The sequence below is a fragment of the Mytilus galloprovincialis genome, chromosome 14 (assembly GCF_965363235.1).
Source record: "Mytilus galloprovincialis chromosome 14, xbMytGall1.hap1.1, whole genome shotgun sequence".
NCBI lineage: Eukaryota > Metazoa > Mollusca > Bivalvia > Mytilida > Mytilidae > Mytilus > Mytilus galloprovincialis.
Genome location: NC_134851.1, coordinates 8,050,054 through 8,067,779, shown reverse-complemented (window position 1 = coordinate 8,067,779; position 17,726 = coordinate 8,050,054).

Sequence of the window (17,726 nt, the reverse complement as noted above, 5' to 3'; positions counted from 1 at the left end):
ATAAATTATGTTTACTTTAAGGAAAAAGATATATTTAAAAATGCAAATATTTCTTCTGATATTGGAAAATATTGTAATTTCAATTGCAATCAGTTGTTATAAATGATTTTCATATGTTTTTTTTTAGAAAATGTGAATTATTCAAGAATAAATCTGCTTAAAATTATTTCTTTCTTTTTAAGGAATATATTAATGTCTACCACCATTGGATTTTTGTACTTTTTATTGTTTAGGAGTAGTTATTTTTGTAATTTGTTATTTTAAAGGCTTCGATTGTGACGAGTATATAGAAAGTCCATGATTATGATTTTTTTAAATAATTTTATGATGATAAGGATACAAAAATTTTAAAATATTGAAAAAAATAGACTACATTTTTCAATAACTGATCCTTTCATTTTGTTTTTCCCGAATATGTTTGGAAAATAATAAAATCAATTTCGCGATGTAGACACTCGCCGGGTTTGAAAATATATAACCTAAATAAAACGAAAAAAAGCATTATTTAATGATGATATTTTAATTTAGGTTTTATCTGTACATTTCTTTTCATTTCAATTCATAATTAATAAACAAAATGTATCATTGAACGTTCGATTTTCACGAGTCGCCATTTTAATTAAATTAAACGAAACTAAGATTCCGTAATTTGTATTAGTTCATCATGTGACGTATTAAAGTTCAATCCGTCATCAAGGTCGATCGGTACTATCCGTCCGATCAGTCCGATCAGTCAATTACTTTTACTATAAGTCTGACGGATTGTTGACGTGAGTTTGACGCGAACTTGACTGATCGGTGACTGATCGATGACCGCTGATTGATCGCTGAAATAGTAACGCCTAAGGTTGCAAGTACTGTAAGGCCGTTAGTTTTCTCGTTTGAATTATTTTACATTGTCGTATCGGGGCCTATTATAGTTGATTATGCGGTATGGGCTTTGCTCATTGCAGGACCTATAGTTGTTAATGTCTGTATCATTTTGGTCTTTTGTGGATAGTTGTCTTATTGGCAATCATACCACATCTTCTTTTTTATATTAGTATCTTAAAGTTTAGTTATGTAATATCAAAAGAAAACAAAACTGGAATCGGTAATCTATGACAAAGATATAGTTTTACCAGTGCTTACTTCATTGTTACGAATATTACTGTCACAATCGTAGTCTAACAAACATTTGATCATCTGATCTCGTCTATATTTAGAAGCGATGTGTAGTGCAGTATCACCAGACTGAAAAAGACAAGCTATGCTTATAGTATTTTTGCAATAAAATAATTTTCCTTTTGTATTCAAATCATTTTGTGTCTGTCTAACACAAACTATGTTTATTTTTAGATTGAAGTATGTAACAGATGAAATAAAATGAAATGTCTGAATCCTGACTGATACAGTATGATTCACATAAGTGTATTGTATGTTTTTATTGTTGAAAAATTCCATTCGATCTGCTGTAATCGACATTGGCGTCTCTGTTTACATTTAATTTTATTTCACACATGTACATCAATAGACGAGGTATTGGACAAACATATGTAGAAGTGTATATATATATATTTGGAAAAACTGCAGTGATTGAGATGTTTATTAGCATAAAAGTACGTTAGTAAGTTGGAATTGGATAACAACGGTGGCAATTGTCACAAGAAGAAAGTATATACTTATAAACAGGCAGATCGTAAACGTATGATTACAAGCACTTCGACTATATTATTATTAATATGTATTATACAGTATTTATAACAGCGCGTTATATAATAATAACATTATTAAGCGCTTTACAACATATATCCATTCACACTATTAACAATAAAATACGAAAGACCGTGACAAGAAAAGTATTTGCTTCAAAATTCAAAAAAATTACAATGATATAGAAATAATTTAAGAACTAGGAAAATCATGTCTCAATAAATGAGTTTTCAGGTTTTTTGTAAAACCGTCACACTATTATAGATGTTCCGTATATCACTTGGTTAATAATTTCATTAAACCGCTGCTGCTTTGTCGAATCTTCAGCGATGACCCATCAATCTCATTTCAATTTTACCCCAAAAATTGTTTCAAACATTTCAGTTAATACAAATTAGTCACTTTTATTTTCTTGTATTGTTCTATCGAACATGGATTAAGGCATGTACCCTATCGATTTATTGAGAATTTATTTATTAGGAAGCTTTGTCAAAATTGTCACATATTCAAATTTTCGCACGGTGTAAAACTTTTCGAAAATAGGTTTAATAATATTTTGAAATGATATAAAATAGTCAAAATAGTCACAATATCTTTTTGTTTTTTTCATAAAGAGAGACCCTTTCTAAGTAAAGTGGTGATAGTTTTTTTTTTTTATTTTTGTTTGTATCTTAATTATTTGAAACAAAGATAGTATTAACACTTGTTGACCTATGTCTCGCGTTTGTGTGATGTAAAAAGCAAATATTTCCATCTCTATAAGTTTATCGTTCTTTACGTCACAGACATAATGGATAAAAAAAAAAGATAAATCACAAAAATACCGAACTCCTATGTGCGCGATAAGTGCATGATAGGCCTGTGCTTTTTATAAATAATAAAGTTTCATAACAACTCAATGTCATATCAGAAATATGTATACACAAATGAAGGGAGGTTATTCCAATAGATGCCAACCAAAGTATCATGAAGTCACTTTTAGGTTATTTTCTAAAAACCAGAATACCCCCTCTTTCATAGAATAGCTATTGCATTACTCTAAAATTTACAAAAATCAAATGGAAGCGCACGTCAATATATATAAATATTTTTAGCGTTTTTTAGTTATTGTCCGACATGTTGACGACTGACAGACGGTCCGTGTTACACTTATCAATTCAAAGTTTTAAAAAGTTTTGAAATTTTGAATTTTTGGAATTTTGATCAAAGTTTTAAAATATCAAAATTTCAAATTGTGTCAAAGTTTTAAAATATCAAAATTTTAAATTCTGTTAAAGTTTTGAAATTTTGAAATTTTAACCAAATTATTAAAATATTAAAACTTTAAATATCGTTTATAAATATGAGAGTTTAGGAATTTGATCAAACTTTGAAAATACTAAACCTTACGTGCAATTTTGATTATTTCACTTTTTGAAAGTTTGACTTTTTAAATTTCAAAAAGTGAAATAATCAAAATTGCACGGTAGGTTAAGTACTTTAAAAATTTGATCAAATTCCTAAACTATCAAATTTATAAACGATATTTAAAATTTTAATATATTAATAATTTGGTTAAAATTTCAAAACTTCAAAACTTTAACAGAATTTAAAATTTTGATATTTTAAAACTTTGATCAAAATTTCAAAAATGTAAAATTTCAAAACTTTTTAAAACTTTGAATTGATAACTGTTACACGGACCACGGACAACTGTATAAAACATAACGTCCCGTAAACACTGAAATCACAAAAAACTCCGACGAAAATTTCTAAAAATGAAAGTCAAATGTCAAAATCAAAAGCTCAAACACATAAAAAAAATTGATAATAACTGTCATATTCCTAAACTTGGTACAGGTGTTTTCTAATGCAGAAAATGGTTGATTGAACCTGGTTTCATAGCTAGCTAAACCTCTCATGTGTTTGACTCAAAGAGGAAACACCTCGATTAAAGGGCACATATCAGCTAAAGTCCACTAATGATTCTTCAGAGCAGCAGTTAAATTTCGCACTCGGAGGTGGACTTCAGCTGACCACTAAAAAAATGTATACGTGTTCAATAAAATGGACGTCATACTTAATTCCAAAACATATAAATGAACTATCATTAAAAAAAATACACGACAAGCAGATGCTTCTGACTTTCAACAGGCGCACAAATGCAACGAGGCTTAACATGTATTGTGAGATCACACGACTTTCCTTCCCATATACATCTAGCCAATGAGAATAATGAAATAAACAGCAATTTCCACATTAAAACTCAGTTTAAAACAAATGCCAGTGCGATGCAGAACTTCAATGTAGAACATTTGTCAAACAATATGGATACCAGTATCAGACTGATCAGCTGGAACAAAAACATATCCCTTGGCGAGATCTGTTAGAGAATATGAGTTATACGACAAAAAAGTGCTCTTAAGGTTTTTGTTAAGAGTAAAATGTACTTTTGTTGCATACATATATCAACTATGTTTTAAGAAGTCTGTCCTTATTCCTTTACAAGTCAGTGTTTCTTTGATTTCCGTTTTCCTTATCGAAACTGAACGTGTGGATGGGTTTATGATTCAAAATAGAAAAATGGAAAACTGAAAAGCAAATAAATTTTTGACTGAAACAGAGATCGCGTTAGAAGATTTGCGGTCAACATTAAAAAGACAATTTGGAATAATCTTTTCAGAACGGAATTGTTGTCTTTATTTGTTTTCTCTTAAAAGGTCACAAACAGTCTTGCTATTTTGGTATACGATAAGACAATACAACTGCAGAAGCTTATATTAATAAATCGAGAGACATGCAGAGTTTTAAGCCTTTTATTTAAAAAGTGATTTTTTTTTATAAGTGCTCTGTATATTCTTGGAACATAGCACATTAAGTCATCAATTTGAAGATGAGTTTAATTTTGTGTAACGATTAGGCTAAGTCTATGATTTAAAGAATATTTAAGTATACAAACATAAAGTCGAAATCATTCCATTAACAAGAATGTGTCCTTAGAATATGCGTGCTTCATCCGCACTATCATTTTCTATGTTCAGTGGACCGTGAAAATGGGGATAAAAACTCTAATTTGACATTACAATTAGAAAGATCATATCTTAGGGCACATGTGTAATAAGTATCAAACTCATTGGACTTCAAACTCAACAAAAACTACCTCAACCAAAAACTTTAACCTGATGCGGGACAGACGGATGAACAAACAGACACACAGACCGGAAAACATAATGCCCATACTTGGACATAAAATACAGACGACATCACGAGTTGGCGGACCGTTATGGATGATTTGCGTCACAGATGACGACGAATGTATTCAAATTACCATTCTCTATGTTCACGAATATGGCCTTCCTAGTTAAAGTTACCGGTATTGTAAGTTCATCCGAAACACGATCACACGAGGACCAGGATACAGGATATGTTTCCCTTTCCGGAGAGTTGCTTGGTGGATTTAGCTTGCTCAGTAGTTATTTTTCAATGTTGTGTTTAGTGTACTAATTTTTGTACAAGAACAATCAACAGTCTTAATCGTCTATATAAAGAGACTTATATCAATGCGTACATAATAAGTAAAGATTACGGACGCAGCTGATATCATCAACTAATTTGAGACAACGTAGTGTGACATTCATTGTTCCAAGTGAATATAATATTCTTTTTATCGATGTCCAAATCTCGTCAATCATTGAGACAATTTAGGCAACAACCAGAAACTGTGTATAATAAAACCAATATATATATATAAATTAAAGATGGGAAACAAAAAAGTGTTTTTCCCAAATTGTTGTTCAGCAGTGAACTTACATTTTACAAATCAAAATTACATCTGTTACCAATCTGAAATATTTAAGGTCCTTGCAATTTATAAATGGATAAGTTCAATAACAACGCAACATTGGCGGTTACGTGTCATTTTGCATACTTAACTTAGTAGAATGATTTGAGGTTAGAACAACATAATCTTGAAAGTGATAAATAAAAGCATTAGTAACAATGAACACCAAAAGAGAGATAGCTTATGGAAATCCTTTTCTAGATATTTATTTTTTATTTATATATTACCTCATATTCAGCATTGGAAGTATGTGTGTCTTAATTCGTACATAAAGAAATCTATGATCTGCTTGAATGTTGAAACATTTTTAAGAAGTAGTCTGGACATCCGATAAATATTCCTAAATCTTACAAAACTTCATGCCTATTTTTTTTTAACTTCCGACGTGTAATTTGATATTGGACCACTGTTAGGCATTAATTTGGTTATAATTTTATATCTTATTGTACGATTATTGTCAATGTAAACTCATGATATAATTTCGAGGTTGGCATAAACAAACGTAGAGTTAGAGTCTTTCCTTAATGAATGTCACTGGCGCCATCACGACTTGTCGGACCGTTATAGGTAATTTGTATCACAAATGACGACAAACATCTTTCACTTGTCAATATGAACAACACAAATAATACCTCCTATTTCCATTAAAAACTACCCTAATATAGCTGACTGTGCGGTGTGGCCTTTGCTCATTGTTGAAGGCCGTACGGTGACCTATAGTTGTTGATGTCTGTGTCATTTTGGACTTTTGTGGATAGTTGTCTCATTGGCAATCATACCACAGCTTCTTTTTTATACTACCTAAGACAACCTTATATGTTACAGGAGCTGCATACAATAACTAAAATAACTTGCCTTTTATTTTGGGTTAAATTGCTGCATATAACATGCAACAATAGAAAAAACCCACATATTGAATGATAATTTTAAGTTGTTTCATAAAAATACTATTATATGTATATAGAAGGAATCAATATGTTGCTAATTCCTTGGAGCTCTGTATTTTTATAATTTCACTTTTTTACTAGTACATATGGCTCTAAAACCTTCAGTTATTCGTCAAATAGCTGGGAAGGAAGTTACATTTCTTCATTTGTACTATAATTTAAGTATTGCAAATATTCTTTTCATGAGAATGGACGCTAATAATTTCTATTCGAACATATACGGTTTTACAGGAATGTCGAAGTTTGCATTATTTTGTAATTGTACATTTTGACGTTGATACTGTCTGTTACGATTACTGTCAATGTATCATGTACTCATGGTATTATTTCGAAGTTAGTAAACACAAACGTTGGAGTCTTTCCTTTAGAAATGTTACGGACTTAATCTCAATCGTTATGGGTAATGTGTGTAACAAATGACGACGAATATCTTTTACTTGTCAACGTTAACAACACAAACAATCCTTTCTCTTTCCCCCGAACTCTACTTACCTAAGAAAGACGTATATGTTACAGGAGATGAATACAATTACTTAAAATAACAAGTTGAAAATGTGTATGCAAAAAAAGAAATGACAGATTGACTGATAATTTTTAGTTGTTCCATAAAATATGCTATCATACATATATATGAGCAATCCCTAATTAGTTAAATCCTTGGATTTCGATATATTTATGATTTTACCTTTTTTTTTTAAGACACGTGGCTTTTAAACCTTCAGTTTATTCGTCAAGTATCTGCGATGAAAGTTATATTTCATCATTTGAACTATGAAGTTAAGTGTGTTCCATTTTCTTTTTCTTGAGAATAGACGCATTTAATTCCTATTCGAACGTATACGGTTTTACAAGATTGTCAAAGTTTGGATAATATTGTGATTGTACATTTTGACGTCCGGCATTACTGAAGAGACAGATATACCCAAAATGCACCTTCAGTGCAGTCAAAATAGTATTGGTTAAGTCATATCAAACATTGACATATGATTGGTGAAATCAATGTGAATAATTATCCACTTAACTTTTTCTGTAAATTTATATTAATCCCACCGTCGAATAGCAACCTTACGATATCAGTTTGCTCGTGCAATGCAGTCAAGTGAAGTGCAGTACTACCATTCTGTACAAAGAAACACTAATCAGTGTTAACATAACATTTAATAATGAAGAACGCAGCTGATATATAAACTTACGCATGACAACATAGTGTTGCGTTTATCGTAGCACGTCGACCATGTAGCCGATATAATAGTCAAATAACTACATCGGAAAATTATTGCTATCAATTTTGCATTTGCTATTAATAATAAGGTGACAATTTGTGATCAATGTTCAAATTTCGTTCATCGGTTAACATTAATTAAGGCAAGAAACATAAACGGAGTAGCTTAAAACCAAAACGTTATTCCACGATAGAAAATAAAGATAAGAAACACATCATCACCACTTCCCCAAAAAAGAAAGAAGATGTAATATAAATAACCTTAAATGCCCCAAAAAATGTGTGAATATCACATTACATATTGAAGATGCAAAAGGAGCATATAATCTAGACATTTAAGTAATACAAGTCAGTGTTACCAGTATAAAAAGTAACAATATCAAACCAAAACCGAATTCTTACTTTAAAAAAGTCCAATCAATTGTTCTGCAAAGTTTGGATAGTACATAAATTTGTAAAACCAAGATATAAATCAACATCATCAATAAATATGGGAAACAAACATTTTTTTTTTCAAAAGTAAACTTACAAATTAAACTACATCAGTTTAACAATCTGGACTATTCAATGTTCTCAGAACTTATAGCCGGATTATTTAAATTACAATGCAACTTTGCCGGTTACCTGCCATTTTGTATTCTTAGTTTGTTTTTCTCTATCTATTGAGGTGACAATGAAAATCTAGCATAACAATTGATAGAATACATCAGAAGAATATTAAATAATAATTTAAAAGTAACAATGTACGACAAAAAGAGTGATGACTTATCGAAATCTTGTTCAAGGTATTGATTTCTTAGAGGCAGACAGTGATTCTACCTCATGTTCAGCATTTTAATTATTTGTGTCAAAAATCGAAAGAAAGAAATCAATGATATGCTTGAATTTCGGTACATTACCTAAAATGAGGTATTGATATCATAAGGGACAAAACAAGTTAGGAATATGGGGCAAAACAGTGAATTGTGTAGAGAAGAAAAAATCTGAACAAATAGTCTGGACATCCGATAAATATCCTTTATCTGGCATAACTGCATCCTTATTTTATTTACAATATCCGAATAGATCGGTGTAATTTAATATTAGACAACATGAAGAAATTAATTTGGGTATGGTTACTTTATGTTACGATTACTGTCAGTGTATACTCTTGGTATAATTTCGAGGTTGGCATAAACAAATGTACAATTGAAGTCTTTCCTTTAAAAATGTAACAGACGCCATCACGCCTTGTTAGACCGTTATGATTAATTTGTGTCACAAATGACGACGAATATCTTTCACTCGTCTACATGAACAACACACACAATCCGTCCAATTCCCCCCAAAAACTACCAACCTAAGAAAAACTTATCTGTTACAGGAGTTGCATACAATAACTTAAAATACCTATTTATTTTGGGTTAAATTGCTGAAAATATGTAATTTCTAGGCAAAAATAAAAAAACATCCACAAATTGACTGATATTTTTTAGTTATTTCATAAAATATGTTATCATAGATATCTCGGAGAAATCCCTCTGCTCATAATTACTCGAAATTAGGTATATTTATGATTTTATATTTTGCAAGTACACAATGTTTTTAAACCTTCAGTTTATTCGTCAAATATCTGCGAAGGAAGTTAAATATCTTCATTTGAACTATGAAGTTAAGTATGTTTAATTTTCTTTTAATGATAATAACGCAATCAATTCTTATTCGAACTAATGCGGTTTTACAAGATCGTCAAAGCTTGTATTAGATAGTGCTTGTTAATTTTGACGTCCAGCATTACTGAAGAGACCATACTTTCCGTAATGCACATGAAGTGCAATCAAATTAGTATTGGTCATGTCATAGCAAACAATGACATATGATTGGTGAAAGCAATATGAATAATCATCCACTTACCTCATTCTGTAAATTTATATTAATACCACGGTCGATAAGCAATCTAAAGATTTCAGTTTGCCCGCTCCATACAGCATTATGAAGTGCAGTACTACCATTCTGTACATAGAAATACTAAACGGTGTTAAACTACAGTTGAATGCTCACGAATGCAACTGATATATACACTAACGCATGACAACATATTTTCGCATTTATCGTAGCTTGTCGACCCTGCAGCCGATATAACAATCAAATAAAAGTGATAACTGTTATCATTTTTTTACTTGACAATAATAATAAGGTGACAATTTGTGATTGATGTTCAAATCTCGATAATGATTAAGAAAAATTAAGGCAATATATGTTCTGGACGCCGTAACGATTTATTGTACCGTTGTGTGTAAATTATGTCACAAGTGACGACGAATATATTTCAATTGTCAACATGAACAACACAAACAAGCCGTCCTATATCCCCCGAATACTACCTACCTTAGAACAACTTATAAGTTACAGGAGTTGAATACAATAACTTAGAATGACTAGCCTTTTAGTTTGGGTTAAATTGCTAAAATGTGTATTCAAAGAAAAACGTTTTACTGATTGACTGATATGTTTTTAGATATTTTATAAAATATGCTATCATAGATATGTAAGAGCAACGTCTATCTTGCTAATTCCCTGGGGCGCGGTACTTTTATGATTTCACTTATTTGCCAGGACACATGCTTTAAACCTCAAGTTAATTGTCAAATATTTGTGACAAAATTTAATTTCTTCATTTGAACTGAGAAGTTAAGTATGTTAAATTTTCTGTTATTGAGAAAAAACGCAATTAATTCCTATTTGAACGTATACAGTTTTACAAAATGTCAAAAGTATGTATCAAATTGTGATTGTACATTTTGACATTCAGTATTACTGAAGAGACACTAATTTCACAAATGCATAGTAAATGCAGTAAAACAAAATATTGATATATAAAATATTGACTTATGGTTTGTGTAATCAATGTGGCCAATTATCCACTTACATTTTTCGGTAAATTTATGTCAATACCACGGTCGATTAGCAATGTAACGATTTCAGTTTTCATGTTCGATACAGCAAGGTGAAGTGCAGTACTACCATCCTGTACAAAGAAATACAAAGCAGTGTAAACATACAATTGAATGCTAACGATTGCAGCTGATATATAAACTAACGCATGACTACATAGTGTTGCATTTATGGAAGCTAGTAGACTCTGTAGCGGATATAATAATAATTAAAAAAATGATAATAATTGTTATCAAGTTTTCACTTGATGATAATAATAAGGTGACAATTTGTAATAGATGTTTAAATTTCGATAATTGATTATGAAAAAATTAAGGCAAGAAACAGAGAATCTGAAAACCAAACCGTAAATCAACAATAGAATTATAATATAATAAACAAATCATCACCAATTACAAAAGGAAAAAGGTAAAGGGTAATTTGATACACCGGAATGGCGGTAAAAAGTTCATTTCAAATTCAATATATAAAGATTAATTTAATGAGGAATCAACAGAAGCATATAATCGAGACATATTTAGTAAATATAAGTTAGTCTTGCCAGTATGAAGTGTGTATACAATTCTATCAACATCAAACCAGATGAAATACATAAGAAAAAGCATTAATTTACAAGAAACAATGTACACCAAGAAGAGTGATAGCTTATGGAGATCATGTTCAAGATATTAATTTTTTTTAGAGACAGTCACTGATTCTACCTCATATTCAACATTCGAATTATTCAAGTCCAAAATTGTAAGAAAAGGAACCTATGATCTGCTTGAATGTTCGTAGATTAAATTATATGAGGTATTGAATTCATAGGTAATAAGACAAGTGAGGGATGTGGAGTAATATAACATACTCTGTGATGAAGAAAAGTATTAACAAGTCGACTAGACATTCGATAAATATTTCAAAATCTGACATCATTTCTTCTTTTTTTACAGATTTCCGACTAGATAGGTGTAATATGATATAAGACCGCATGAAAACCAAAATTTGGATATAAGTTGATATTTTATGTGACGAATAATGCAGGAATATACACAGGGTATAATTTCTAAGTTTTCATAAACAATCGGCGTTGTAGTATTTCCTTTAAAATGCACTGGACGCCGTAACGATTTCTTGTACCGTTGTGTGTAAATTATGTCACAAGTGACGACGAATATATTTCAATTGTCAACATGAACAACACAAACAAGTCGTCCTATATCCCCCCGAATAATACCTACCTTAGAACAACTTATAAGTTACAGGAGTTGCATACAATAACTTAGAATGACTAGCCTTTTAGTTTGGGTTAAATTGCTAAAATGTGTATGCAAAGAAAAAAAAAATACTGATTGACTGATATGTTTTTAGATATTTTATAAAATATGCTATCATAGATATGTAAGAGCAACCTCTATCTTGCTAATTCCCTGGAGCGCGGTATTTTTATGATTTCACTTATTTGCCAGGACACATGCTTTAAACCTCAAGTTTATTTGTCAAATATTTGTGACAAAATTTAATTTCTTCATTTGAACTGAGAAGTTAAGTATGTTAAATTTTCTGTTATTGAGAAAAAACGCAATTAATTCCTATTTGAACGTATACAGTTTTACAAAATGTCAAAAGTATGTATCAAATTGTGATTGTACATTTTGACATTCAGCATTACTGAAGAGACACTAATTTCACAAATGCATAGTAAATGCAGTAAAAAAAAATATTGATATATAAAATATTGACTTATGGTTTGTGTAATCAATGTGGCCAATTATCCACTTACATTTTTCGGTAAATTTATGTCAATACCACGGTCGATTAGCAATGTAACGATTTCAGTTTTTTTGTTCGATACAGCAAGGTGAAGTGCAGTACTACCATCCTGTACAAAGAAATACAAAGCAGTGTAAACATACAATTGAATGCTAACGAGTGCAGCTGATATATAAACTAACGCATGACTACATAGTGTCGCATTTATGGAAGCTAGTAGACCCTGTAGCGGATATAATAATCAAATAAAAATGATAATAATTGTTATCAAGTTTTCACTTGATGATAATAGTAAGGTGACAATTTGTGATAGATGTTTAAATTTCGATAATTGATTATGAAAAAATTAAGGCAAGAAACAGAGATTCTGAAAACCAAACCGTAAATCAACAATAGAAATATAATATAATAAACAAATCATCACCAATTACAAAAGGAAAAAGGTAAAGGGTAATATTATCAACCGAAATGGCGATAAAAAGTTAATTTTAAATTCAATATATAGAGAATAATTTAATGAGGAATCAACAGAAGCATATAATCGAGACATATTTAGTAAATATAAGTTAGTCTTGCCAGTAATAAGTGTGTATACAATTTTAACAACATCCAACTAGATGAAATACATAAGAAAAAGCATTAATTTACAAGAAACAATGTACACCAAGAAGAGTGATAGCTTATGGAAATCATGTTCAAGATATTAATTTTTTTAGAAACAGTCACTGATTCTACCTCATATTCAACATTGGAATTATTCAAGTCCAAAATTGTAAGAAAAGGAATCAATGATCTGCTTGAATGTTTGTAAATTAAATTATATGAAGTATTGCATTCATAGGTAACAAGACGAGTGAGGGATGTGGAGTCAAATAGTATACCCTGTGTTGAAGAAAAATATTAACAAGTAGACTACACATTCGATAAATATATCAAAATCTGACATAATTTCTTCTTTTTTTTTCAGAATTCCGACTAGATAGGTGTAATTTGATATAAGACCACATGAAAACCAAAATTTGGATATGAGTTGATATTTTATGTGAGGAATAATGCCGGAATATACACATGGTATAATTTCTAGGTTTGCATAAACAAACGAAAAGTTGAAATATTTCCTTTAAAAATGCTCTGGACGCCGTAACGATTTCTTTTACCGTTGTGTATAAATTATGTCACAAGTGACGACGAATATATTTCAATTGTCAACATGAACAACACAAACAAGCCGTCCTATATCCCCCCGAGTACTACCTTCCTAAGAACAACGTATGAGTTACAGGAGTGGCATACAATAACTTAAAATAACTAGCCTTTTAGTTTGGGTTAAATTGCTAAAATGTGTATGCAAAGAAAAAAAAATCACAGATTAACTGATACTTTTTTAGTTATTTCATAAGATATGCTATCATAGATATCTCGGAGAAATTCCTATGTTGATAATTCCTCGGAATTAGGTATATTTATGATTTTATATTTTGGAAGTACACAAGGTTTTTAAACCGTCAGTTTATTCGTCAAATATCTGCGAAGGAAGTTAATATCTTCATTTGTACTATGAAGTTAAGTATGTTTAATTTTCTTTTCATAATAATAACGCAATCAATTCCTTTCCGAACTAATGCGGTTTTACAGGATTGTCAAAGTTTGTATTAGATAGTGCTTGTAAATTTTGACGTCCAGCAGTACTGAAGAGACCATACTTTACGTAATGCACATGAAGTGCAATCAAATTAGTATTGGTCATGTCATATCAAACAATGACATATGATTGGTGAAAGCAATATGGATAATCATCCACTTACCTCATTCTGTAAATGTATATTAACACCATGGTCGATAAGCAATCTAAAGATTTCAGTTTGCCCACTCCCTGCAGCTATATGAAGTGCAGTATTACCATTCTGTACATAGAAATACTAAACGGTGTTAACATACAGTTGAATGCTAACGAATGCAGCTGATATATACACTAACGCATGACAACATATTGTCGCATTTATTGTAGCTTGTCGACCCAGCAGCCGATATAATAATCAAATAAAAATGATAACTGTTATCATTTTTTTACTTGATAATAATATTAAGGTGACAATTTGTGATTGCTGTTAAATCTCGATAATTGATTAAGAAAAATTAAGCCAATATATGATCTGGACGCCGTAAGGATTTATTGTACCGTTGTGTGTAAATTATGTCACAAGTGACGACGAATACATTTCAATTGTCAACATGAACAACACAAACAAGCCGTCCTATATCCCCCGAATACTACCTACCTAAGAACAACTTATTAGTTACAGGAGTTGCATACAATAACTTAAAATAACTAGCCTTTTACTTTGGGTAGAATTGCTAAACTTTGTATGCAAAGAAAAAAAATACAGATTGACTGATATTCTTCTTGGAAATTTCATAAAATATGCTATCATAGATATCTAGGAGCAACCCTTATCTTGCTAATTCCCTGGAGCGCGGTATTTTTATGATTTCACTTATTTGCTGGGACACATGTCTTTAAACCTTAAGTTTATTCGTCAAATATTTGTGACAAAATTTAATTTCTTCATTTGAACTAAGAAGTTAAGTATGTTTAATTTTCTGTTATTGAGAAAAAACGCAATTAATTCCTATTTGAACGAACACAGTTTTACAAAATGTCAAAAGTTTGTAACAAATTGTGATTTTACATTTTGACATCCAGCATTACTGAAGAGACACTAATTTAACAATAGCATATTAAATGCAGTAAAATAATTATTGATATATAAAACATTGCCTTATGATTTGTGTAATCAATGTGACAAATTATCCACTTACATTTTTCGGTAAATTTATGTCAATACCACGGTCGATTAGCAATGTAACGATTTCAGTTTGCCCGTTCGATACAGCAAGGTGAAGTGCAGTACTACCATCCTGTAAAAAGAAATACAAAGCAGTGTAAACATACAATTGAATGCTAACAATTGCAGCTGATATATAAACTAACGCATGACTACATATTGTCGCATTTACCGTAGCTCGTCGACCCTATAGCAGAAATTATAATAAAAAAAAATGTGAAAATAATTGTTATCAAATTTTCACTTGATGATAATAGTAAGGTGACAATTTGTGATAGATGTTTAAATTTCGATAATAGATTAAGAAAAAAAAGGCAAGAAACAGAGAATCTGAAAACCAAACCGTAAATCAACAATAGAAATATAATATAATAAACAAATCCTCACCAATTACAAAAGGAAAAAGGTAAAGGGTAATTCTATAAACCGAAATGGCGATAAAAAGTTCATTTTAAATTCAATATATAGAGATTAATTTAATGAGGAATCAACAGAAGCATATAATCGAGACATATTTAGTAAATATAAGTTAGTCTTGCCAGTATTAAGTGTGTATACAATTCTAACAACATCGAACCAGATGAAATACATAAGAAAAAGCATTAATTTACAAGAAACAATGTACACCAAGAAGAGTGATAGCTTATGGAAATCATGTTCAAGATATTAATTTTTTTAGAAACAGTCACTGATTCTACCTCATATTCAACATTGGAATTATTCAAGTCCAAAATTGTAAGAAAAGGAACATATGATCTGCTTGAATGTTTGTAAATTAAATTATATGAAGTATTGCATTTATAGGTAACAAGACGAGTGAGGGATGTGGAGTCAAATAGTATACCCTGTGTTGAAGAAAAATATTAACAAGTAGACTACACATTCGATAAATATTTCAAAATCTGACATAATTTCTTCTTTTTTTTCAGAATTCCGACTAGATAGGTGTAATTTGATATAAGACCACATGAAAACCAAAATTTGGATATGAGTTGATATTTTATGTGAGGAATAATGCCGGAATATACACATGGTATAATTTCTAGGTTTACATAAACAAACGAAAAGTTGAAATATTTCCTTTAAAAATGCTCTGGACACCGTAACGATTTCTTTTACCGTTGTGTATAAATTATGTCACAAGTGACAACGAATATATTTCAATTGTCAACATGAACAACACAAACAAGCCGTCCTATATCCCACGAGTACTACCTACCTAAGAACAACGTATGAGTTACAGGAGTTGCATACAATAACTTAAAATAGCTAGCCTTTTAGTTTGGGTTAAATTGCTAAAATTTGTATGCAAAGAAAAAAAATCACAGATTAACTGATACTTTTTTAGTTATTTCATAAGATATGCTATCATAGATATCTCGGAGAAATTCCTATGTTGATAATTCCTCGGAATTAGGTATATTTATGATTTTATATTTTGGAAGTACACAAGGTTTTTAAACCGTCAGTTTATTCGTCAAATATCTGCGAAGGAAGTTAATATCTTCATTTGAACTATTAAGTTAAGTATGTTTAATTTTCTTTTCATAATAATAACGCAATCAATTCCTTTCCGAACTAATGCGGTTTTACAAGATCGTCAAAGCTTGTATTAGATAGTGCTTGTAAATTTTGACGTCCAGCAGTACTGAAGAGACCATAATGTCCGTAATGCACATGAAGTGCAATCAAATTAGTATTGGTCATGTCATATCAAACAATGACATATGATTGGTGAAAGCAATATGAATGATCACCCACTTACCTCATTCTGTAAATTTATATTAATACCATGGTCGATTAGCAATCTAAAGATATCACTTTGCCCGCTCCATGCAGCTTTGTGAAGTGCAGTACTACCATCCTGTACAAAGAAATACTAAACGGTGTTAACATACAATTGAATGCTAACGATTGCTGCTGATATATACACGAACGCATGACAACATATTTTTGCATTTATCGTAACTTGTCGACCCTGCAGCCGATATACTAATCAAATAAAAATGATAACTGTTATCATTTTTTACTTGATAATAATAATAATGTGACAATTTGTGATTGATTTTCAAATCTCGATAATTGATTAAGACAAATTAAGACAATATATGTTCTGGACGTCGTAACGATTTCTTGTACCGTTGTGTGCAAATTATGTCAAGAATGACGACGAATATATTTTAATTGTCAACACGAACAACACAAACAAGCCGTCCTATATCCCCAGAATACTACTTACATAAAAACAACTTATTAGTTACAGTAGTTGTATACAATAACTTAAAATAACTAGCTTTTTAATTTTGGTTAAATTGCTAAAATGTGTATGCAAAGAAAAAAAAAATCACAGATTAACTGATATTTTTTTAGTTATTTCATAAAATATGATATCATAGATATCTATGAGCAATCCATATGTTGCTAATTTCTTGGAGTGCGGTATTTTGTTTTATTTCACTTACTTGCTAGGACAAATGTCTTTTAAACCTTAAGTTAATTAAATAACTGCGACA